The sequence below is a fragment of the Mauremys reevesii genome, linkage group 21 (genome assembly GCF_016161935.1).
Source record: "Mauremys reevesii isolate NIE-2019 linkage group 21, ASM1616193v1, whole genome shotgun sequence".
NCBI lineage: Eukaryota > Metazoa > Chordata > Testudines > Geoemydidae > Mauremys > Mauremys reevesii.
The window spans coordinates 646595-672393 of record NC_052643.1 but is presented as its reverse complement, the minus strand read 5'-3'; the positions used below and the strand labels follow the sequence as shown (position 1 = coordinate 672393).

Below are 25799 nucleotides of genomic sequence, written 5' to 3'. Positions count from 1 at the left end.
AAGGAACCTCCTATCTTAAGACCCAAAGTATCCTTGAACAAAATAAATACAGTCCTGGTCCAATTCCATTATGAAACCACCTCGAGGAAGCACCTAATCATTGCCAGCCCCTTCAGAACCGCCCCCGAGACAGGTGTCACTGTCCTTGTGATTCATTATAAGGAAATTGCTATTTAAAAAACCCAGCCAGCTCTGTGTGTTCTTGGAAGGAAGTGCCCAGCGACGCTCAGTGCATCTGTCCTTGGATGCATCAGGCAGACGTGACAGTGACGCCAAAGAGCTTTGCCACCCCCGTACATACCACTGTGCTCCCCCAGCAGTGCAAGTTCCTTCTGATATCCCCATGGTGCATAAGGCTCAAAGTATCCTGCTGCCCAAACACTTCTATTTCTCCTTCCCCATTCCCCATCTCTTCCCATTCCAGGCCTGTCTTCCCCTGACACTGTGCCTCCCTGTTCCTCAACTGCCTTCATGGGGGAGGAAACAGGAAGATCAGAGTCTGATGCTGCTGTGCAGGAGACCAAGCTCTGTTACCTCTCTGCAGCTGGCTCAGCACCATGCCTGCCCGGCCAGGCTCCTCTGCTCTGCAATCCCAGCCTGGGGGGACACAGGCTGGCCTGCAGCTCAGCTGGTCCAGCAAGGATCTCCCTACCCGCTCCCTGCTGCCACCTGGCTGCGCCCACTGGCTCTGGCTCTCTGTTGGGCAACTGCTCCTGCTGTGGTTCTGGATGGCTCACTACTGCCAACCTCAAGAGATCAAAAATCATGAGTCAGCCCCTCTAATTGGCACTCTCAGCAGCTCACATGTGCCATGAATACTGACCACTCCTCTCACCCGCAGAGCTGGGCTGCTGCCTGGGCTGTCACTGCCTGCGGAGCAGACTTGTGTCTCCAGGGCTGTTGAGCCAGCACCGTTTATCACTGATAAATCCAAATGAGTGCTAGTGGAAATGCACCTTCCCGTGGCTGTGACAGGGAAGAGGAGGCCAGTGGGTCACTCCAACAACTCTCCTCTGACCTTCCGGGGCAGAGAACGGAGACAAGAAAAAGTTCACAGGAACTGCTGTCCTGCCTGCACAGCAGCTCCCCACTCCCTCAGGCTACGTGGCCTCACCTGATCTTTCTTCAGTCTTGTACCTGAGCTGCACACATGGCTCCTGGGGTGGTGCCCCTCATGCAGGGCAGGGATCTCCGAGCTGAACAGTGTCGGGATAGCGCCAAACTTGTGTTGTTTTTATTTATTTCAGTGCATCTTCCGAGTCTCTTCTGTTCCCCAGCCACGTGCACCACCAGCTGCATTCATCCCTCCTCTTTCCACCTACCGCCCCCTCCTTCTCTGCCAGCCCTTCTCCTGCCCCTCCTTTTCCTCCCCTCAGCTCTGGCAGCCCAACCCTGAGCCTATGTATTTTTAAAACACCACTTACCCGGGGGAGGGCTGGTGCCAAGTTGTTTTGCTGCTTGTGTTGGCATTAGACAGCAATAAAGGCAGGAATGTATGGAGCGAAGGGAGCTGCTTTCCGGTTGGGGCAGGCTCTCTCTGGGGTGATCGGAGCCAGGCTGTCTCTCTCTTGCTGCTTGGCCCCGGGTGGGAATTAGGCAAGGCCTTGAGGGTTTGAAGAGGGAAAAGTAGGGGGGCCTGAATAGCCCCTAAAAGGAGTAAGGGGGTCCAGCCCCCCGAGTGCCCTAGCTTGTTGTAAACTAGCAACAATCCCCCTGAGGTGATTCCTCACCAGTGTCAGAAACAAGCAACTGAATCAGACACTGTGAGAAAGTGAAGGCGCTGCAGCCTCTTTGTGAGTCAAATCCTTCGCTTAGTGGTTGTCAGTTCACACATCCCCCCTCGCATGGCGCTGAACCTCTGGTCTCACCACACTCATACACACACACGCTCACACACTGTATCCATGTGGAATATGTGACGCTGTGGTGTGGTACACAGCTTTTACTGGCATGAGTTGAGGACGATCTCATCACTCATGCACGCTGCAGCCAGGAGGAATCATAGACCCCTAAAGTTGGAAGGGACCACAAGGGCCATCTACTCTAACCCCCTGCCCAGATGCAGGATTTGTGGTTCTAAACCATCCAAGGCAGGTGACTATCCAGCCTCCATTTGAAAACCTCCAGTGAAGGAGCTTCCACGATCTCCCGAGGAGTCTGTTCCATTGGCCGCCTGTTCTTACAGTTTAGAAAGATTTTCCTGAGTGTTAGGATATAGATATTCAGGCCTGTGTGCAAAGGCCTATACTTTAAGAATGTAGGTGTATTCTTATCACTTAGCTAGTTATAGAGGTATAAAAGAAAGAATCAAAATCACCATCTGCCAGTGTAAGGGTCTTTTCTCACTGTGACAGTCTGAGGCCTTGTTCTTAGGCTGAGGCCTTCAGCTAAGCAGCAGGGGCAGCCATAAGCTGGGAAGTGTATGGTCACATCCTTACATCCCAAACCAGTCATACTGAAATAAGGTGCTACTGGGCTGTTAGAAAGGTGATCCGATCTATCACCTCCAGAGAAAGGGAAGAGCCTAGAAGATGTGAAAGGAAACTTAGTTTGATAGCATCCTGTCTGGCAAGAACTCACTTATCAATAGCTGGGATGTGAAATCCTCATTTCTGAATTGTTCTATCACTGTAGTCTCCACTTCCCTATAGTTTGTCTGTATAATCTCTGTCTGGTTCTGTGATTGTTTCTGTCTGCTGTATAATTAATTTTGTTGGGTGTAAACCAATGAAGGTGGTGGGATATAATTGGTTAGATAATCATGTTACACTATGTTAGGATTGGTTAGTTAAATTTCAGTAAAATAATTGTAAAAGCAGCAAAGAGTCCTGTGGCACCTTACAGACTAACAGATGTTTTGGAGCATGAGCTTTCGTGGGATGCATCTGATGAAGTGGGTATTCACCCACGAAAGCTCATGCTCCAAAACATCTGTTAGTCTGTAAGGTGCCACAGGACTCTTTGCTGCTTTTACAGATCCAGACTAACACGGCTACCCCTCTCGTAAAATGATTGGCTAAGGCATAGCTAAACAGAACTCAAGTTTTACTATATAGTCTGCAGTCAATCAGGAAGTAAGGGGGAGAATGGGAACAGGGACTGGAGGTGGGGGAATTGGGATCATGTTTTGCTAAGGGAGGGAAATGGGAACAGGGGATGGGAACAAGGACAGGGACACAGGCAAGGCTCTGTGGCGTCAGAGCTGGGAAGGGGGACACTGAGGAAGGAAACTGGAATCATTGCTTGCTGGAAGTTCATCCCAATAAACATCGAATTGTTTGCACCTTCGGACTTCGGGTATTGCTGCTCTCTGTTCATGCAAGAAGGCCCAGGGAAGTGAGCGGGTGAAGGAATAAGGCCCTAACACTGAGATTTAATCTAAATCTGCTATGCTGTAGTTAGCACCCATTACCTCTTGTCCTGCCTCTGTGGCAAGAGAGAACAATTTTTCTCCATCTTTTTTATGGCAGCCTTTCAAGTATTTGAAGACCACTATCATGTCCCTCAATCTCTTCTTTTCCAAATTAAACAAACCCAGTTCCTTCAGCCTTGGCTCATATGGCTTACATTCCATCCTTTTGATCATCTCTGTCGCTTACCTCTGGATCCTTTCCAGTTTCTACACATAAGACGGTTACTCACCTTTGTAACTGTTGTTCTTCGAGATGTGTTGCTCATATCCATTCCAATTAGGTGTGCGCGCGCCGCGTGCACGTTCGTCGGAAGATTTTTACCCTAGCAACACTGGGTGGGTCGGCTGGGTCGCCCCCTAGAGTGGCGCCGCCATGGCGCAGGATATATACCCCTGCCGACCCAACGGCCCTTCAGTTCCTTCTTGCCGGCTACTCCGACAGAGGGGAAGGAGGGCGGGTTTGGAATGGATATGAGCAACACATCTTGAAGAACAACAGTTACAAAGGTGAGTAACCGTCTTTTCTTCTTCGAGTGCTTGCTCATATCGATTCCAATTAGGTGATTCCCAAGCCTTACCTAGGCGGTGGGGTCAGAGTGAGATGTTGTAGAATGCAAAACAGCTGAGCCAAATGCTGCATCATCTCTAGACTGTTGAACCAATGCGTAATGTGAGGCAAAGGTGTGGACCGAGGACCAGGTAGCTGCCCAACATATCTCCTGGATGGGTACATGAGCCAGGAAGGCGGCAGATGAAGCCTGAGCCCTGGTGGAATGTGCGGTAAGGTGGCTCATCGGAACATGAGCCATGTCATAGCAGGTGCGGATGCACGATGTCACCCAAGATGAAATCCTCTGGGAGGAGACAGGTAGGCCCTTCATTTGGTCTGCCACCGCAACGAAGAGTTGGGGTGTTTTACGAAAGGGCTTTGTTCGCTCGATATAAAATGCGAGCGCCTTACGGACGTCTAGGGAGTGCAGTTGTTGCTCCCAGTGTGATGAGTGTGGCTTCGGGAAGAAGACCGGAAGGAAGATATCCTGGTTGATATGAAAGGCCGATACCACTTTAGGTAGGAAGGCCGGATGTGGTCGCAGCTGTACCTTGTCCTTGTGAAACACGGTATATGGTGGGTCCACCGTGAGAGCCCAAAGCTCAGAAACTCGTCTCGCCGATGTAATGGCTACGATGAAAGCTGTCTTCCAGGACAGGAACAGCAGCGAGCAGGTCACTAGCGGCTCGAAAGGGGCAGTCATAAGTTTGGTTAGAACTAGGTTGAGGTCCCAAGTTGGGGCGGGGTGGCGTACTTGGGGGTATAAACGCTCCAAGCCCTTGAGGAACCTAGAAACCATAGGGTGAGAGAATACGGAGCGTCCACTCTCCCCTGGGTGGAAGGTAGAGATGGCCGCCAAGTGTACCCTCAATGATGATACCGCTAGGCCCTGCTGTTTGAGGGACCAGAGGTAGTCCAAGATGGTAGGGACCGATACCTCGGTGGGAATAACATCATGTTGGTCGCACCAGCAGGAGAAACGCTTCCACTTAGCCAGATATGTTAACCTAATGGAAGGTTTCCTACTACCCAGGAGCACTTGTTGCACCGAGGCGTAACTCGGACTGGCTTAATCACGCAGCAACCATGCTGTGAGGTGAAGAGACTGCAGGTCTGGGTGGTGAAGTCTGCCATGGTCCTGAGTTATAAGGTCCGGGTAAAGAGGTAGGGGGATTGGGTTGGCTATCGACAGGTCGAGCAACATGGTGTACCAGTGCTGCCTCGGCCACTCTGGAGCGATCATGATCAGGTGGGCTCTGTCCCTGCGGAGCTTGAGCAGGACCCTGTGAACCAGCGGGAACGGTGGGAAGGCGTAAAGCAGATGGGTCATCCATGGCAGCAAAAATGCATCTGAGATCGAGCCCGGGGAGAGACCTTGGAAGGAGCAGAAGGTCTGGCATTTCCTGTTCTCGCGGGAGGCGAAGAGGTCTATGCGGGGAAAGCCCCACTTCTGGAAAACAGAATGGATAACATCAGGAAGAATCGACCACTCGTGAGACAGGAAGGATCTGCTGAGGTGATCTGACAGAGTGTTCCGAACCCCCGGGAGAAAAGACGCCACCAGGTCTATCGAGTGGGCTATGCAGAAGTCCCAGAGCTGGATAGCTTCCTGACAAAGGGGGGAGGAACGCGCTCCCCTGTTTGTTTATGTAAAACATGGCCGTTGTGTTGTCCATGAACACTGAGGCCTGGTCTACACTACGCGTTTAAACCGGTTTTAGGAGCGTTAAACCGATTTAACGCCACACCTGTCCACACTAAGAGGCCCCTTATATCGATTTTAATGGCTCTTTAAATCGGTTTCTGTACTCCTCCCCGACGAGAGGAGTAGCGCTAATATCGGGATTAACATATCGGAATAGGGTTAGTGTGGCCGCAAATCGACGGTATTGGCCTCTGGGCGGTATCCTACAGTGCACCACTGTGACCGCTCTGGACAGCATTCTGAACTCTGATGCACTGGCCAGATAAACAGGAAAAGCCCCGCGAACTTTTGAAATTCATTTCCTGCTTCCCCAGCATGGAGAGCTCATCAGCACAGGTGACCACGCACAGCTCATCTGCACAGGTAACAATGCAGTCTCCTGAGAATCGAAAAAGAGCCCCAGCATGGTCCCCCAGGATAACGACAGGCATTTCAACATCCCCAACTGTTATTTTCTGGTCTGGGAAGTAATTCCCTTGCTGCAGCCATTTAAACAGAGTAGTGCTTCTGAATACGTGAGCGTCATGAACCCTCCCTGGCCATCCCACGTGGATGTTGGTGAAACGTCCCTTGTGATCCACCAGTGCTTGCAGCACCACTGAAAAGTACCCCTTCCGGTTTACGTACTGGGTGCCCTGGTGCTCCGGTGTCAAGATAGGGATATGGGTTCCATCTATTGCCCCCCCACAGTTAGGGAATCCCAGTGCAGCAAAGCCATCCACTATGGCCTGCACGTTTCCCAGAGTCACAACCTTTCGTAGCAGCAGCTTAGTGATTGCTTTGGCTAGTTGCATCACAGCAGCCCCCACAGTAGATTTTCCAACTCCAAATTGATTCCTGACTGACCGGTAGCTGTCTGGCGTTGCAAGCTTCCACAGGGCTATCGCCACTCGCTTCTCTACTGTGAGAGCTGCTCTCATCTTGGTATTATGGCGTTTCAGGGCAGGGATAAGCAAGTCACAAAGTTCCATGAAAGTGCCCTTACGCATGCGAAAGTTTCGCAGCCACTGGGAATCGTCCCACACCTGCAACACAATGCGGTCCCACCAGTCAGTGCTTGTTTCCCGGGCCCAAAATCGGCATTCAATGGATAGAATCTGCCCCATTACCATCAGGATCTCCAAAGCGCAGGGGCCCGCGGTTTGAGAGAATTCTGTGTCTACATCCTCATCACTGTCATCGCCGCGCTGCCGTATCCGCCTCCTCCTCGCCTCGGTTTGAAGGTCCTGGTTCACCATATACTGCACAAGAGTGCGCGAGGTGTTTAAAACATCCACGACTGCAGTATTGAGCTGAGCAGGGTCCATGCTTGCTGTGTTATGGCGTCTGCACAGTTCACAAAGCAAAAAAGGCGCGAAACGGTTGTCTGCTGCTTTCAGGGAGGGAGGGGTGAGGCTGTACCCAGAATCACCCGCGACAATGATTTTTGCCCCATCAGGCACTGGGAACTCAACCCAGAATTCCAAGGGGTGGGGGAGACTGCGGGAACTATGGGATAGCTACAGAATAGCTACCCACAGTGCAACGCTCCAGAAATCGACGCTAGCCTCGGACCGTGGACGCACACCACCGATTTAACGTGTTTAGTGTGGCCGCGCGCCCTCGATTTTATACAATCTGTTTTGCTAAACCGGTTTATGTAAATTCGGAATAATCCCGTAGTGTAGACGTACCCTGAGACACAACGGCCTTGTAAATGCTCTTGAAACACCTGGCACGCGAGGCGGACTGCTCTCAGCTCCCACACATTGATGTGCAAGCCCAGCTCCTGAGCTGACCAAAGGCCTTGAGTGTGGAGATGCCTGAGGTGGGCACCCCAGCCTAGAGATGACGCGTCCATTGTCAGGGTCATTGACGGCTGAAGCGGATGGAATGGCATCCCTGCACATACCAGGGAGGGCGTCAACCACCAGCCTAGAGAGCCTAGGATGCTCAGGGGGATCGTGACGATTGTGTCCAGACTGTCTCTGTCAGGGTCGTATACCAAGGATAGCCAAGTTTGAAGGGGACGGAGCCGCAGTCTGGAGTGTTTGGTCACGAACATGCATGTGCGAGCGGAAGTTGTCGGGAAGTTTTGCAGGCCTTGTATAATTGATACCATTGCCTGAAACCGAGGCTGTGGTAAGCTGGCCCTGGCGAGATTGGAGTCCAGGATGGCCCCAATGAATTCTATTCTCTGTGTGGGAACCAGAGTGGATTTCTCTATATCGATCATCAAGCCTAAACACTTGAATAGGTCCTTGACGATGCCCACACAACGGGTGACTTGGTTCTCGGAGGTCCCTCGAATGAGCCAATCATCGAGATATGGAAAGACGTGTATCCGACGGCGATGGAGGGAGGCGGCGACTACAGCCATGCACTTTGTGAACATTCTTGGGGCTGTAGAGAGGCCAAAGGGAAGGACCATAAACTGGAAATGTTGACGGTTGGCCACAAACCAGAGGTACCGTCTGTGTGGAGGGTAAATGGCAATGTGAAAATATGCGTCCTTCATATCGAGGGCGGCATACCAGTCTCCGGGATCCAAGGACGGGATGATGGTCCCCAGGGATACCATGCGGAAATTCAACTTTATCATGAACTTGTTGAGTCCTCGCAGGTCTAGGATAGGTCTGAGACCTCCCTTCGCCTTGGGGATTAGGAAATAGCGGGAATAGAACCCCTTGCCCCTCGAGTCCTTTGGTACCTCCTCTATAGCTCCCATAACGAGGAGTGTTCGCACCTCTTGCAAGAGGAATTGCTCGTGAGAGGGGTCCCTGAAGAGGGACAAGGATGGAGGGTGGAGGGGGGGGCGAAATAAACTGGAGGTAGTACCCAAATTCTACCGTGTGTAGGACCCAACGATCCAAAGTTAGTTGGGTCCACGCAGGGAGGAAAAAGGAGAGGCGGTTGTAAAAGGGAGGGAAAGGATCCTGGGAAGCAACTGGTACGCCCTCCTCGGGCGTGCCTTCAAAAGTTTGGTTTTGGTCCCACGGGTGGTTTGGAGGGACCTTGATTTTGACCTCCTTGGGGTCCAGACTGCCGTCTGCGGTTGCCTCATCCGCGCCTTCTGCCGAAGTCCTGTCTCGGCCTAGGCGGGGGGTAAGGGCGGTGAGGCAGGGGACGGAAAGACCTGCACTGAGTCACCAGTGTGTGCATCCCGAACGAGCGCATGATGACCCTGTTGTCCTTTAGGCTTTGCAGCCGAGGGTCAGTCTTTTCCAAAAATAGGCCTTGACCGTCAACGGGCAAGTCCTGTATGGTGTGTTGTAATTCAGGTGGGAGGCCTGACACCTGAAGCCATGATATGCGTCTCATGGTGACTCCTGAAGCCAGAGTCCTGGCTCCGGAGTCGGCTGCGTCCAGGGAGGCCTGAAGAGAAGTTCTCGCCACTTTCTTCCCTTCCTCCAAGAGGGCAGCAAACTCTTGGCGGGAATCTTGGGGAACTAACTCTGTGAATTTCCCCACCGCCGCCCAGGTGTTATATTTGTAGCAGCTAAGCTGGGCTTGCTGGTTTGCCACCCTGAGTTGGAGGGCCCCCGCAGAGTATACCTTGCGGCCCAATAAGTCCATGCGCCTAACCTCCTTTGATTTTGGAGCAGCAGCTTGCAGGCCATGGCGCTCCCTCTCGTTGACTGATTGCATGACGAGGGAGCAGGGAGGAGGGTGCACGTACAAGTACTCGTACCCCTTAGAGGGTACCATGTACTTCCGCTCAACTCCCCTGGCCGTGGGCGGAATAGAGGCTGGAGACTGCCAGATGGTATCAGTGTTAGCCTGGATCGTGCGGATAAATGGTAAGGCTACTCTTGTGGGGACGTCAGCTGACAGAATATCCACCACAGGGTCCTCTACCTCCAGGACCTCCTCCACCTGAAGATTCATATTCAGGGCCACGCGTCTCAGGAGGTCCTTATGCGCCCTCAGGTCAATTGGAGGAGGGCCTGAGGAGGATGTCCCCTCCACCGCCTCATCCGGAGAGGAGGAAGAGGAAAGGCCAGGGACAAGAGGGTCCTGCATGGGCTCCTGTTCTTGGGCGACGTCAGGCTCTGGTGGAATCTGAGAGTCTGGTGGTTGAATGGGAGCTTCCTCCATACCCGCAGGAGGGGGGCGGCTGACAGTCACCTCCGGTACCCGGTGTTCTGATGGTACGGAGCGAGATGGCACTGGAGGCACACCTTGGGCTTGATGATATGCCCAAAGTGTCCAGAATGACCACTGATGAGGTCCTTGTTCTTGAGTCTGGGTCTCCTGGAAGACTCGGCTGAGCACATCTGAGTCACGGTCCTGTGCATAGGAAGCACTGTCCACATGAGACGACACAGAGGTGTGTCGAGATGGCCAAGGAGGGGCAGAGAAGCCTTGGGAATGATCTCCCTCTCTAGTCGATCTCTCTCTGTGCGGCACCGGAGATCGGTACCAGTACCGGGAACGAGACCAGGACCTGCGACCGGAGCGGTGCCTGGAGGTCGACTGGGATCTCAAGGCTCGACGTCTGGAGCGGCTGCGAGAGTCGCGGTGCCGGGAACGGTGCTGGGAGCTGGATCGGTGCCGAAAGTACCAGGCCGGCGAACGGGACGCTGATCGGTGCCGCGAGTGCGACCAGTACCGAGATGGGGAGCGGTGCCGGGACTGCGAGCGGCGTCAGGACCAGGATCGGCGACGGGACTGGGAGTGCAGGTGGGACCGCGATCGCGATCTATGCCTCTCGGCGATGCCGACAGAGGATGGCCTCAGCAGTGCAGGCTTGCCAATGGATTGTATCACCCTCACCGGCGGTGCCGGGGGTTGAGGCAGCGCAGACTCTGTCATCGCGATCAGCTCCCTCGCCATGGAAAATGTCTCCGGCATGGAGGGAATAGTGAGCTCAACCACGGTATGCGCCGGGAGCTTTCGGGCACCGGACTCTATGGCCCTTGCGGGATCGGAATCGACGGTGCCGAAGTTTTCGGTGCCACGGCAGGTGTCGGTGCCGGGCGGTCCAACTTAGGCGGGTGCTCCGGCTGTGGTGCAGGTTGCACGGAAGCAGCAGGAGTCTTATGTTTCTTAATCCGCGGGGAGAGGGAACGGTGTGAGCAGATATCGGTGCCGGTGACAGTTGGTGCCAGGGGGCCTTAACCGTACCGGTGCGATCCGGTGCCGAAGAAGCGCTTCTGCCTGGTGCAGACTGTCCAGCGCTCGGTGCCGACTGTCCAGCGCTCGGTGCCAAGGGCGGAGGAGTAAGAGCTGCCTCCGTCAGGAGCTGTTTGAGACGAAAGTCCCGCTCCTTCTTCGTCCTCGGTTTGAAGGCCTTGCAGATCCCGCACTTATCAGCGAGATGGGATTCCCCGAGGCACTTAAGACAGGAGTCGTGGGGATCTCCCGTTGGCATCGGCTTGTGGCAGGCCGAACACGGTTTGAAGCCCGATGAACCGGGCATGGGCCCCGGTACCGGGTGCGGGGAAGGGGCTAATCCCCTAACCCCTCTCAACTATATACACTAACTATATTATAGAACGAGTAAATTAACTACAACTATATAAATTTTAACTATATACAGAAGAATTAGCGAAAGAACTACGAGTAGCGAGGGAAGTGGAGATCAGCTAAGCCGCGCTCCACTGTTCCAACGACCGACACGGGCGGTAAGAAGGAACTGAAGGGCCGTTGGGTCGGCAGGGGTATATATCCGGCGCCATGGCAGCGCCACTCTAGGGGGGGACCCAGCCGACCCACCGAGTGTTGCTAGGGTAAAAATCTTCCGACGAACGTGCACGCAGCGCATGCACACCTAATTGGAATCGATATGAGCAAGCACTCGAAGAAGAACCTTTCTATGCACTGGTGACCAAAATTGGACACAGTACTCCAGCTGAGGCCTATCCGGTGCTATCACCTCCCATGACTTGCATGCTATGCCTCTGTTAATGCAACCTAAAATTGCATTTGCTTTTTTTGCAACAGCATCACATTGCTGACTCATGTTCAGGTTGTGATGCACCACAACTCCCAGATCTTTCTCAGCAGCGCTGCTGCCAAGCCAGTTATCCCCCATTGTGTATATGTCCATTTGGTTTTTCTTCCCTAAGTGTAGCACCGTACATTTGTCTTTGTTGAATTTCATTTTATGGTCTATTGCTCAGTTCTCCAATTTGTCAAGATCCCTCTGAATTTTAGCTGTATCCTCCAAAGTATTGGCAACCCCTTCTAACTTTGTGTAATCTGCACACTTGATCAGTGTGTTCTGTATACGTACATCCGGGTCATTAATAAAAATGTTAAACAACACTGGACCCAGAACAGATCCCTGTGGAACCCCACTTGAGACCTCCCTCCAATTGCTTAACCAATTATGTATCCACTTAATGGTAGTTCTGCTGAGCCTGCATTTCTCCAGCTTACTTATCAGAATGTCATGTGAGACTGTGTCAAAAGCCTTGCTGAAGTCCAGATATATTTAGTCCATCACATTCCTCCATCTGCCAAATTAGTTACCCTGTCAAAGAAGGAAATCAAGCTGGTTTGGCAGGATTTATTCTTGGTCAATCCATGCTGGCTGCTAGTGATCACCCTTCATCCTCCACGTATTCGTAAACTGAATGTTTGAGACATTGCTCTAGTAGCTTCCCAGGTACTGACGTCAGGCTGACTGGTCTGTAGTTCCCTGGTTCCTCCTTTCCCTTTTGAAAGATGGGCCCTTCGCCAGTCTTCTGGGACCTCTCCAGTCATCCATGAGTTTGAACATCCATAGGCCTGCGTGCCCAGGACTGGCAGTTTGGGCAGCTAAAAGAGCTTCTAGGTGCATGAGGCATTTTCTTTAAATGGGTGAAAGTGGATCCAAAAGGTTCCTAATTACCCGTGTGAGAGTCAGGAGAAGGGGGAAGAGCAGGGCGCCTGGCTAAGGGCATGCTGCTCATTTGGAATTTTCAGATACAAGCCACATGGCCCTTCCCATTGTGCTGCTACATCAGAGGCACTGACTCAGCAGGCACAATTAGCACATTCATCTCCCAGCCTCTGCATGACTCAGGCAGACGCAGCCCCCACTGCACACCGGTTCTGACTCCAGAGTCTGTAGGGTCCATGCTGCCCAAGGAGACAGGAACCCCTGCAGCGCACAGAGCAGGAGCATGGCCTACAGATACTGGCGGGGCTGGGCAAGGCAAGGGGTGGAGAGGGGCACTGGAGAGGAAATCTCTTCCCCAAGGGAAATGCAGCAGAGGCCAGCACCAACAGTAGAGCCGGCCAGCAGGCTCCTGATTTTACAGGGGGAGATGGGAGGTGAAGGCAGGGAGAACAAGTTCCCGGCAGGCAGTGCTAGCCCTTGTCCAAGCCTAGACTGCTGGGGAAAGCCCACTGTGGAGAGGAGGTGGCAGACCAGTCTGGCAAAAACAGACACACCTGGAGGCAGCTGATAAAGCAGTTGTGGTTTACTTGGTTCTGCTGGCATCCCATCTGCAAACAGAAAAATACACCGTCCAGCTCTGGAACCCAGCGAGAGCCCCAGGGCAGGGAGCAGGCAGCATCACTTGCTTTGGCTTTGGAGGTGCTGTTAGAACACAGGACACTTCCTATTCCTTTTGCTCCTATGTAGGACAGGCTCCCTTGAGGAGCTCCAGCATAGGCCAGATCCTCCAGCCCTAAGCTGGATGACAGCTCAGGACGGAATGTGGAATCAGTGGAGGACAGAAAACCCTGGGACATGGGCTTGAAATGGGGCTTTGTTGAGGAAGATCTCTTCTCTCTGCCATGATGGGAAGGGGTGGGGAAGAGATTCCCACATGGAAGCCCCATTCACATTGTGCAGAGTCTTTACATGTGGCTCCTTACACGTAGCCAGCGCAGTCTGCGAAAACCAAGAGGAAAGGAGCAGAGACACTTACTTGCTGAGCTGCTCCCCATGAGCTCTGTGCAGGAGACAGCTCCACACCCAGCTAGCAATGTTGGCAGGGGAGAGTCAAGATGTGGAGGTTTATCCTAGGATAGGCTTTAGCCTGTGGTTATCAATCAGTAACAATCTGTAGATGTTTCTAGGGCAGTGAGGTCTGCATCTACAATGGCAGCTGGGGAGTCTAACTAGCCAAGGCTCGGGCTGCAGGAGCTGAGAGGTCTGCTCAGCAGCCAGCCTGCAGCCCAGGTCCACTGGGTCTGAGTTTTGAGTGCTAATGGATGTTGGATAAAGAGACTGTCTCCTACTCTTAAGGGGGTGAATGAAGCATCTGGTTCTGGCCCCTCATGCAGATAGCATAGTGGGAAGGTGACCAGTTTGGCCATTCCTATGCCCTACAGCAATGTGAGTGAGGTTACCCTCCAAGCACGACCCACCCCCAGCATGCCAGCTAGGATGCTCGGTGGATATATCCATAGCATGGCATCTGTGCTTCTGGAAGAGAGTCTGCACCTGTCCCACCAAGCTGGATCCCTCGCTCAGCTCCCGTTACTGGGCTTGGGAAGTGCTCAGAGACTCTTCTGCCTGATTTACTGTGGATGCCATTGCACACATGACAGCAATAATACAGGTGAAAAAAATCCCTTCTTTGGAAATCCCAGTCATTTCTTGTGAAACCACCAGAGGGCACCTTGAAATGCATTTATCAACTCCGGGGCTGCCAGAATGATTCATTTCAGAGTTGAAACCTGCCCTTCTCCTGGGCTCTACAGCTGCCGCCCAGCAGGATTTGAAAGGAAACCACTGAGCACTGTCAACAAGCTCTTCACACCCTCTTGCTAGGCCAAGGTGGAACCAGCTGCTGCTGACTCAGTCCTGAGCAGCTCAGCTCCCTTTCCCAGTAGTATTCTCTGCTGTAAAGTGAAATATTTCTCCCTGTTCCACACTAGCCGGGCAATGGCCACACACATGTTACAAGGTGTTTGCACATGGTGCTTCACCCAGTTCTAGGTGACTCACACAGGAACTATTGTAACCAGGTCCCCTGGTCCCCATTATGCTCCTAGTGCAGACAGGATCTAATGGGGCTAAACTGAGACTGAAAGCTGCTTGGGGCAGGAAGCAGACTTGGCTTGTTTCTGAAAAGTACCTAGACATACTGGGGGGTGGGGAGTGGCTCAACATAACTAACCATCCCAGTAACAACAGCAGTCCTGAGGGTTCATTCAGCAGATTGGTTGTTACCTGGGCAGCCCACAGAGCCAGATGTGTGCCCCAAGCTGCTGAGCTCCAGCCAGGATGAAGGGTGGAGAGGCTGGTGCTTTCTGGGATCAGCTCTGGGCCCAGCCCCATTGAGTGTACATGGATGGGAACTGCTGCACCAGCAACCATGAGGTTGCTGAGTGCGGGGCAGGCATGTGCTGCAGAATTCCTCCCCTTAGGAGGTAGCTGTTGTCCAGGTCCTAGCCATAAGCCACATGTGCCACAAAGGGAGGCAGTGACGCTCAGTTGATTTCTCTCCTCACATGGGCCTAGGCGTGTGGGGACCAGAAAGGACAGTGTTTCATTGTCAGTTTAGAGAGGTTGTATGAGAGGATGGGGGTGGGGGAGAGAGAGAGTTCCTGGCCCGCTCAGCAGTTATGAGGGGAAGGTGCTCCTCTGGGACTTGTGAAACCTGGGCTCAAGTCCTGCTTGGTCAGTGACTTGCTGTGTGACCTCAGCTGAGCCATGTAACCCCTCTGTGCCTCAGCTTCCCATCTGTAAAATGGAGACACAGCACTGCTCTACCCACAGAGGTCCTGGAGGTAAATGTCTGCCAGACTCTGAGGTGCTTGGCTACTGTGGTAGTGGAACCAGCTACCTGCCTTGGGTAATAGTGCTGGGACAGAGGGGAGGCTCCCTTACGCCCAGGAGCATGGCCCAGGGGCTCCAGGGCTGGGAGATGCTGGTCCGTGGGACTTGTTGAAATTCAGATTTTTTTTCTGTTGCTCCGTATCTTTCTGAGAACGAACTGAGAGGGGCTTGTTCAGAGCCCCTTTCCACCTCTGTCTTGGAATAGCCCTTCTTGCCCAGAAATCAAAGCGTGACTCAAGCCCTTGAGGTGACCGTGCGCTGGTGTAATTAAAAACTTTACATTTCCACTGAATCATCAGGGCTTCATGACATGGCTGTTCCTTAATGGGGGAGGGCGAGAGAAGAGGGAGGTGACCGCGCTAAAACCTATGTTTTTTTGTTCAATTGCTTTAAAACATCTCTCCCCCTGCTCTGTTTTAAATGGGATTTTCTTCTGTTAATTTTTTGCCCTTTCCATTAACCTTTGTGTCAGAGCACTGAGGTCTCACCCTGCAGTGTTACCACACAGCTGTAACATCAAAGGCCCAACCATTCAATCAGCAATCAGGATTCCCAGCCAGACCTGGACTGTGGGAAAAGGAAGGGCATGAGCCAAGTAGGATTTGACTCTGCACATGTCAATGGGAAGTATGGGAGACTTGCTGAATGAGGCTAGAGTCCTGAGGATACTATTCCCACATGCTGCTAGCCAATGCTGCAGGGTCCCCCAGAAGAAATGAGATACTTCAGGAGGCAAGCTGGCTATAATATAAGCAGCTACAGGTGGGCGATCTAGAAGAGGCTGACCCAAACAGGAGTCCTACGTAGCCAAAGGCTTCCTGGGCTTCTGGCAGTATTGATCCAGTAGCCAGCTTCCCCGCTCAGTGTGCTTTTAAAACTATGTATTGCTGGCTCCGAAATGCTAAATGGACATGGGTCCCAAACCCAAACACAGATGTGCCTAGCCTGCCTGGGCATCTGACAGATAGCTATGGGGTTTGTCTCTTTCTTAGAGTTAAGCAACACTGGTAACGCTTGTCATGCCCAAAAAGTCTAATTGAATTGAAAAGGCCAGTCCCTGGGCATGAGGCTCTTACAAGTTGCGAATGCTAGAGCTGGTCACAATTTTTCAACTTCCAAAATTCTGAATGGGACAGGGTGTGTGGAGGAAACAGTGAGGAGGCCCAGAGCCAACCATGGCAGTGTTCGAAGAGTCTATAAAACAGTACATTCCCTTCTACTACATATAGCTGACCATGATCACGCTACCCTGCACAGTTGCCCTTTTCTGAACTTTTTCTAATGCCAGTATATCTTTTTTGAGATGAGGAGACCACATCTGTACACAGTATTCAAGATGTGGATGGACCACGGATTTATATAAGGGCAGTAAGATACTCTCCATCTTATTCTCTATCCCTTTTTGAATGATTCCTAACATCCTGTTTGCTTTTTTGACTGCCTCTGCATACTGCGTGGACGTCTTCAGAGAACTATCCACAATGACTCCAAGATCTCTTTCCTGACTCATTGTAGCTAAATTAGCCCCCATCATATTGTATGTAGAGTTGGGGTTATTTTTTCCAATGTGCATTACTTTACATTTATCCACATTACATTTCATTTGCCATTGTGTTGCCCAATCACTTAGTTTTGTAAGATCTTTTTGAAGTTCTTCCCAGTCTGCTTTGGTCTTAACTATCTTGAGCAGTTTAGTATCATCTGCAAACTTTGCCACCTCACTGTTTACCCCTTTCTCCAGATCATTTATGAATAAGTTGAATAAGATTGGTCCTAGGACTGACCCTTGGGGAACACCCTAGTTACCCCTCTCCATTCTGAAATTTTACCATTTATTCCTATCCTTTGTCCCTGGTCTTTTAACCAGTTCTTAATCCATGAAAGGATCTTCCCTCTTATCCCATGACAACTTAATTTATGTAAGAGCCTTTGGTGGGGGACCCTGTCAAAGGCTTTCTGGAAATCTAAGTACACTATGTCCACTGGATCCTCCTTGTCCACATGTTTGTTGACCTCTTCAAAGACATGATTTCCCTTTACAGAAACCATGTTGACTTTTGCCCAAAAAGTTGTGTTCTTCTAGGTATCTGACAATTTTATTCTTTACTATGGTTTCAACTAATTTGCCCGGTACTGATGTTAGACTTACCGGTCTGTAATTGCCGTGATCACCTCTACAGCCCTTTTTAAATATTGGTGTTATGCTATCTTCCAGTCATTGGGTGCAAAAGCTCATTTAAAGGACAGATTACAAACCACAGTTAATAGTTCCACAATTTCACATTTGAGTTCTTTCAGAACTCTTAGGTGAATGCCATCTGGTCCCAGTGACTTGTTACTGTTAAGTTTATCAATTAATTCCCAAACCTCCTCTAATAACACTTCAATCTGTGACAACTCCTCAGATTCCACAAATGACAGCTCAAGTTTGGGAATCTCCCTAACATCTTCAGATGTGAATACTGAAGCAAAGAATTAATTTAGTTTCTCCACAATGACTTCATCATCTTTAAGCGCTCCTTTTGTATCGCAATCGTTCAGGGGCCCCACTGGTTGTTTAGCAGGCTTCCTGCTTCTGATGTACTTAAACATTTTATTACCTAGCTGTTCTTCAAGCTAGTTTTTGGCTTTTCTTATTACATTTTTACACTTAATTTGGCAGTGTTTATGCTCCTTTCTATTTACTTCACTTGGATTTGACTTCCACTTTTTAAAAGCTGCCTTTTTATCTCTCACTGCTTCTTTTACATGGTTGTTAAGCCAAGGTGGCTCTTTTTCAGTTCTTTTACTATTTTTTTTTAATTTAGGGTATACATTGAAGTTGGGCCTCTATTATGGTGTCTTTGAAAAGCGTCCATGCAGCTTTTCACCCCACGCAGCAGGGATTTCACTCTAGTCACTGTACCTTTTAGTTTCTGTTAAACTAGCCGCCTCTTTTTTGCACAGTTCCCCTTTCTTAAATTAAATGCCACAGTATTGGGCTGTTGAGGTGTTCTTCCCACCCCAGGAATGTTAAATATTATATTATGGTCACTATTTCCAAGTGGTCCTGTATAGTTACCTCTTGGACAAGATCCTGCGCTCCACTCAGGACTAAATCAAGAATTGCCTCTCCCCTTGTAGGTTCCTGTACCAGCTGCTCCAAAGCAGCAGTCATTTAAAGTATCAAGACATTTTGTCTCTGCATTTTGTCCTGAGGTGACATGTACCCAGTCAATATGGGGATAATTGAAATCCCCCACTATCAAGTTCTTTATTTTGATAGCCTCTCTCATCTCCCTTAGCGTACCATCGTCACTATCTCTGTCTTGGTCAGGTGGTCGATAGAATATAACAGTAGGGATCTATTAATAGGAATATAACAAAGAAAGTCCTGGCAAAATTCAAAGGGTGGGTGGAGAGAGAACAGGCCTCAGAAAAATAAAACCTAGAGCTCACTCACTTTATTAACAGAACAGTAAAGAGAGAGCGTGAGGAAGAGCAGCTAACAAATCTAGGAAAGCAGGACCCTCATCCTCTCCCCTTGCCATTTTACCTCTGTTACTTTTGTGCCTACATCATTTCAACTTGCAGCAGTGTGACTGAACCAGCACAAACTGCACTCATGCAATAAGTTCATACCGCCTAACATGGCTTGGATGCAAATGCTGCAGGTCCTGTAGCAGATGCATATAGTATATTACGTACAAAAGAATTACGAGAAGATAATTAAAAGTATCAGAAGAATGTTGAAGTTGAAAGGTCAAGCATGCAGCATTAGGGAAATGCTAGAAGGCAGGTTACTCATGCAACTTTAATTCAGCCCGGGGTGTGTATATACATCTGTCTGTGCATCCTAATGCCTATGGCAGTAGAAATGGAGAAAATGAATGAGTGCTACAGAACCACAGTGAGATAGATGATTTAAAGGCAGCTGTTGGGGATTAAGATGTGGAAGTGCATGGACTGCCTAGCAACCCCCATACTGTACCTAAGAGAGGGTTGGGTCTCTTGAAACAATTTGGCTGTTAGTATTTTCTATTTAGAGTGGATTTTTTTAATTGATCAGCATGGTCATTGGTTTGTAGATGGGTTTTTGTTTATGGGTTTACAAGGCTTTTTGACAGGATCGCGTCTATCTGCACAAGGCAGGGTACTACATCTATGTCACTTCCCATCACCAAGGGGAGAGTTCTGCCTTTGCACCAGTGAGTGACTAGAACAAAGCCTCTTCCTAAGGCCAAAAAGCTAGAGTGCAGAGGTTGCACTCTACTCGGGTACAGCCAGAGGAGAGAAGTGCTTTAAAAAACTGAAAATAATAAAGATTCTCTTTCCTAAAATTTTGGCCTTTACAAAAATAAAGGCAGCTGGAGAGCAGAGCAATATGACAAAGCAAAGAGCAGTTGGAGGTTCTTCTGGCACTTTAAACCAATAATTAAGATGCTTGAGAGGCCGGCAGGACCACAGCTTTGGAGAAGGGCCTGCATCCAATCCTCCCACCTGAAGAGATGACGGGGCTGGGTAGCACACTTTGTACAGAAAGAGCAGACATGAGCTATTCCTCCATCGCTGTTCTCAATTGTGGTGCAATTTATTATCAAGTCCAGAGAAGACGCAAGAGATTCCCAGCAGTTTATGCACTCTCTTCTCCACTGTGCTGGAGTGATGCATAGCACCACACAGCTCTCTTCTGGATGGTCAGCAGTCAATGTGCTTGTTTTTCCTACACAATACTCTGCCCACATTTTGACAAAAGCCACACCCCGCAGAGTACAGTGCGCACCACAGAGGAAGCGGTGAGTAAGGGTGGATGCTTTCCCAAAGGGACACTAGGAAGTTTGCTTATATGTTCTCAGCTCAAGCCTGAAGCTAAATACCACTGTTCTGTAGGGTAACTGACCTCAGGTCACGGTGGCTTTTATCTACCCTCATTCCAGGAGAACAGTTCCTAATACTCCAAAGCAGGAGGGCCCAAAACATGCCAGGGGAAGCAACAGTTGTGACCCTCAGCACAACAGTACTAAGGATCAAATGTGTATTTGACTCTGAAGTGAAAGCACGTCCCTGAGCTGTGCCCTGTAACTTCTAAGTGGAAGTGTCCGAATCAGCCCCGGGGAGGTGGCTCCTTTCCTGCAGCCCCAGGGCCACCGATAATACAATCTGGGAGCCTCCCACACTGCTGTTGCCTCTTCCCAGTGCTCAATAGCACCCCCACTGGGCACCTGTATTGGCGAGCAGCCCTCTGGCTGTTCCAGTGCCTGCTTCCCTGCCCAGCTGCAGTAGCCCAAGAGACAAATCGGAGCTCAGTGGGCTCCAACTAAATCTAGGGAACTCCCTAACACAGGATGGCCCCCATCCTCCCAGCCACCTAGGGTAAGGGGGGAGCTGAGAAGGAAAATATAAGCAAACTTCCAGTTACCCTGTGCAGTAACTGGAATTCTTTGTGGTGTGTGTCCCCAGGGGTACTCCACTTCAGATACGCATATGCCCTTGATGGGCATTTTTTTTTAAGCAGGGTCCATTTGGCCTGTGCATGCACCCTACACACCCTTTGACCCTGCACCAAGGCTGCATAGGCAAACGACCCTCAGTTTCTTCTCTACTGTTACTGCTGCACAGTATCCCCAAGAGGGAGCATCAGAACATCGTCTGGTACAGCCGACAGACTGCACGTCCCAGTGCCGCGTCAGATCTAGAGACATGAGGGGGAAAAGCATCATATTGGGAGAAGACCCTGCAGATTTCAGGTACTGGAATGTCCTTAAGAAAGGCATAGATGTAAACTGATCTAGTACAGAGTGGGCCAGAACCCTAGCAGGAGGTTGAATATTGTCAATCTTATAGCAACAGATAATACAGCCCATCCGCAATGGAGACAAATAGTCCAGACTTCCAGAATGGGTTGGTCCTACTGAGATAGAAAGTCAAAGTTCTTCTGACATCTAATGTATGGTAGAAAGATTCTTGACCCAAATTATGTGGTTGGGAGTTGGGGGGAGATGGTAAGTGTATGGTCTGGTACAAATGAAACTCAGACGATACCTTAGGAAGGAATTTGTAGGGAAACTTTATCCCGGGGGGGGGGGGGGGCCCGAGAGAAAAAAAAACAGTAAAGAAAGGATCCACCATCAAGGCCCCCATTTCCCCAACTCTTTGAGCCGATGTAATGGCTACTAAAAAAGGCAGTTTTCATGAACAGGTTTAATAAAGAGCAGGTTTGTCACAGGTTCAAAAGGAACCTTTGAGATTGGATTGTTTGGCAGACCTCAGCACCAACACCACCAACTTGCAAGAGGTCTGATAAGCTATACTACATTGCCACCAGGAGCTTGGAGCTGAAGAAAAACCACAAAGCAGCACACAATACTGGTAGTGATCCCAGCCTATCACAAAGTGCAAGTACCTTCTGAGGGCTGGGTGTATGGCGAAATGGAAATATGCATCTTGGAGATCAAGAGCTGAAAACCAATCCCCTGGATTCAATGAAGGAATTATAGCTGCTAAGAGTCACTATCCTGAATTTTTGGGACTTCACACATTTGTTTAGGAGTCTTATCTAAAACTGGTCTCCATGCTCTGGGTGTGGGTTTTTTGGTACAAAGAAACCCCAACCCCGTGTAGAGCTGAGACAGACTATCGTTCCTAATCAAAGGAGGGAGATTATCTCCTGTTTTAGTAGGAGCTCGAGAGAGGGGTCCCTGAAGAGGGACTGGAAAGGTGGGGGGGGGTGGCACAGCCCAATGAAACTATCTCCAAAACCCATTTCTCTGTGTTGATATGCTCCCATGCACATTGGAAATGGGAACAATGGCTTATAAATGGGAGAGGGTGGGCAAACTGTTGGAGCAGGCAAGTTAAAGAGTGGAGAGGCTTCAAACCTTAGACCAGCTCATCAAGATGGATGCTTTGAAGACAAAGCCAATTGAGTGCTTGAACCAGATGGTTTTGTGGTTCTCTTCCTATGGAACCTGTGCTTTTTTCTAGGGGGCTCGGCTAGCCTAGCCTCTGGAACCCAGAGAAATGTATTGGATGGGATCTTTGGGCAGTGTGATATCTACTAAACCTCCTCTTGCTCGCAGGGGTATAGATTCCTAGTGACCACAGCTTAGCTCAAGTCTTTTAGAGTATGGAGGGACTCATCCATGTTCTCTACAAATAACTTGAGCCTGTCAAATTGAAAGTCCTCCACCATACTCTGGACCTCCCTTGGGAAGCTGGACTGCTGAAGCCGTGACTGGTGCCACAGAGATGGAACAGGCCACAGCGTCTGTGCATCTAGGGACGCTTGGAGGGATGTCAACACTAATAACTGTCCTTCCACAATGAAAGCTTGGAATGCTCTTTGTTCCAGAGGAAGAAGATGATAATTGTATCAACTATGCAAAGTTCAGTGCATTTATTTGTATTTGGACATAAGTGCCTGATTAGTGATCCAAAATTGTACGGCTGCTGATGAATAGGACTTCTGTCCAAAATGATCAAGACGCTTCTGGTCCTTGTCATATGGGATTACCTTGGCATGATGCTGCTTCCTCCATTCATTTACTAACCTCCACCAGCAGGAAATTAGGAGAGGGATGAGAATTCAGAGTCCCTGGTGGAAATGTAGTATAGCTTATCAGACCTCTTGCAAGTTGGTGGTGTTGGTGCTGAGGTCTGCCAAACAATCCAGTCAGGATCCAAGATCACCTTGTTAATCAGAAGGATAACTCTAGGTGATGTAACTGATTGGAGACTATCCAATAACTTACGTTGTGGCTCCTTGAGCAGTATCTGCAGGGAGTCTGCCACGTGCTTGATGAGGTCTTGGAATCACTTACAGTCATTAGCCATAGGTGGCTGAGTGAGCATCACTGCTTCATCAGGTGATGATGAGATAGCAGTAGATAGGGTAGATGAGGAGGCTAACCTGTTCCTCAAATGTCTCCCCGCTTGGGAATGGTCTGAGGTAGCAGAGATTGAGTCTCATCCCGGTGGGCTGGGTTTGGAGTCCAAGAAAACTGCTGATGGTAAGCAGTCCTGTGGTCCCAGTTTGACCACTGGAGGGGTCCATAGAGGAGCAATGGTGGCACCAAGGGCTGTGATGTCTTGCTCTGGACTCTTCCTTGTCCCCATGGTGCACAAAGAAAGGGTTCCTATATGAGTAGGTGGGGGAAAACGGTATACAAAAATTGGCAAGGCTGAATGGACAGAGTGAAAGTCCCCTTCATTCTCCTCTTCCTCAGAGCAACGGAGGAGTCCCAACTGAAAAAAAAGTGGTGAATCAAGTGTCAGTGATAAATGGGAGTCCAGCAACTGAACTAGTCTTGGTACCGTGGAAACCTTGGTGCCCAGAATCAGCAGAGACTTCCTCTACTATGGCTAGGTCCATAATGAATCAAAATCCCTGCAGTACCGAATGGGGTGACAGCACTGACGCAATTGTCTCTGGAAGCTGACAATACTGAGGGTTCAGAATGCTTTGATGAAGGTGCTGGAGTAAGATGTTTACATTATTACAGCACCAGTAGGCCTGTCGGAGATACTGATGAAAGATACATCTTGTCTGTATGAGTGTTTCTCCTTGTCATTCCTGTTGTGTCTGGTTGGTATCAAGGCTAGCTTGGAGTAGTGTTTACTCTTTAACCTTCTTGGTTTTCTAGCCCTGATCGCAATGGAGGAACCTGCAGCCTCCACAGTACTGGATCTAGAAGTCAATTATTCCAAGACTGCTGACTTAGTAGGAGACAAGGCCTCTTTGGAGCAGATTCCTTACAAAGCGAGTCAGACCCCCTTTTCCTGGGGCCGTTAGGGGTCTCTAAGGCCTTCCCCTTCTTGGGGGAGTGATGGGCTGAGGGCAAAGGGGCGCTAGATCTGCCCAGAGACCGATGTAGAGGGGAATCCTGATCTTGCTCTGCCACAGGGCAAAGAGAGCACTCTACCATCAGATGTCTCAGTTTGATCTCTTGGTTATTCCTAGCCATAGATTTGTGTGATGTGCAATTTTTCAAGGCAGCGCAGACACTTGAAGTGGCCACTGCTAACCAGCATAGCCTCCTGGCAAGCGAGGCAACGTTTGAAGCCCTGGGAGCTGACCATATCCTCCCAAAGAGACAACTCTCCTGGATGGAAGGAGAGAGGAAAAGAAAGAGGTGCTCCTCTAAAACTAGACTAAAAACTAAACTACTATTCAGATAAAAAGGAAATGATTCTAGGAAGAGGAGGCATGCTGGTAGCGGACATGCTACAGTTCTGTCTTAGGCCAAGGTGGTTGAGAAGGAATGGACTCAGATTTGCCTGCACAGCCCTCTATAGCCTTGGTGCTGTGTACAGGGGTATGTAGAGTACATGCACAGGCAAAACAGCACTGCTAACAAAAAAACACTAATCAAAAGGCATCTAGAGCGCGTGTGCACCTGAAGTCGAGCAGCCACAGGGCTGTGGCCCCTAATTCTCTGCCCCAGCTCAGGATAGAGCAGCTTGTAGGGACCATTTGCCACCACTCCCAATGCCCCCTGAAGCAAGAGCTGAAGAAGAAAACAGATGGGGTAACTGGGTCCGCTGTGGACATACTAGGGAATCCCCAACGGGGATTCCATGTGATTTCTGCTTCCCTTGCACTGACTGAGCAGAACTAGACTGAGAACCTGCCCCAGGATATTGTGGCCCCTTGAAATTTTTCCATCATATGTTTGGCCCTTGTGCTGGAAAGGGTGTACTGCACTGGTATAAGGGAACCAGATGCCCTTGGAGAAGTATTCAATGGTTGTTTCTTTTAACATCCCAAATTAAAAGTAGCAAATAAGCAGCACATGTAGTACATCAATAGATTCAGAGTGTATTGCCACAAAGCGCCACAGTGATCAATTCAGGGCTCCTGCCTAATGAAGACCAGAGAATTTCACACACTACACTTGCCACGTTAGTGTAAATATGGGGGAGAAGCAACTTCCATGGCATTTCTTTCTTTTCTGCTCTTTAAGATTATCTCTCCTAATGACACAAGCTACATTTGAAGTTTGGACTGCAGTTTCCCCTGTGCCATATTTGCTTTAAAACGATTAGAAACACCACAAGTGAGTCAACAACTGTATCTAGCTGATTATGATGTGTAGGCCATCGGTTTGACGATGACATTTTCATGCTCTCTTTTTGTGGATTCTGGAGTGACTCTGAAGTCCAAAGCGTGACGTGCAGGCTCATGAGCAGATGAGGCAAAGTCATTGGTAAGAGTCTTGATAGCTATAGCAGTAGTATGATGCTTTTCTTTCCCTTGCAGCTAACAAGCTATTATTTCTGTACTCTTCAAAGGTTTGGAAAGCTCTGAGTGCTGGGTGTTGTCAGGCTGATCCATTTGACACAGCCTTCTTGAGATCATCCGATTTTATTGCACCAAAAAGTGTGTGCTGTTCTTGATACTGTCCTTGTAGCGTTTCTGAGGTGGCCTAGATTCCGATGTCCTTGTGCCAAT

At 49.9% G+C, this 25799-nt stretch overlaps 1 long non-coding RNA gene across 2 annotated transcripts in view; it reads left to right on the top strand.

Moving 5' to 3' along the window:
* LOC120387665 overlaps positions 1–23792 on the top strand; it is a 29615-nt gene extending 5823 nt beyond the window's left edge. For both annotated transcript variants that reach the window (XR_005590286.1, XR_005590287.1), the window contains exons 3-4: positions 20969–21096; positions 23575–23792. This is a non-coding gene — a long non-coding RNA (uncharacterized LOC120387665). The remainder of the gene's footprint in view (positions 1–20968; positions 21097–23574) is intronic.
* Positions 23793–25799: the final 2007 nt, after the last annotated feature.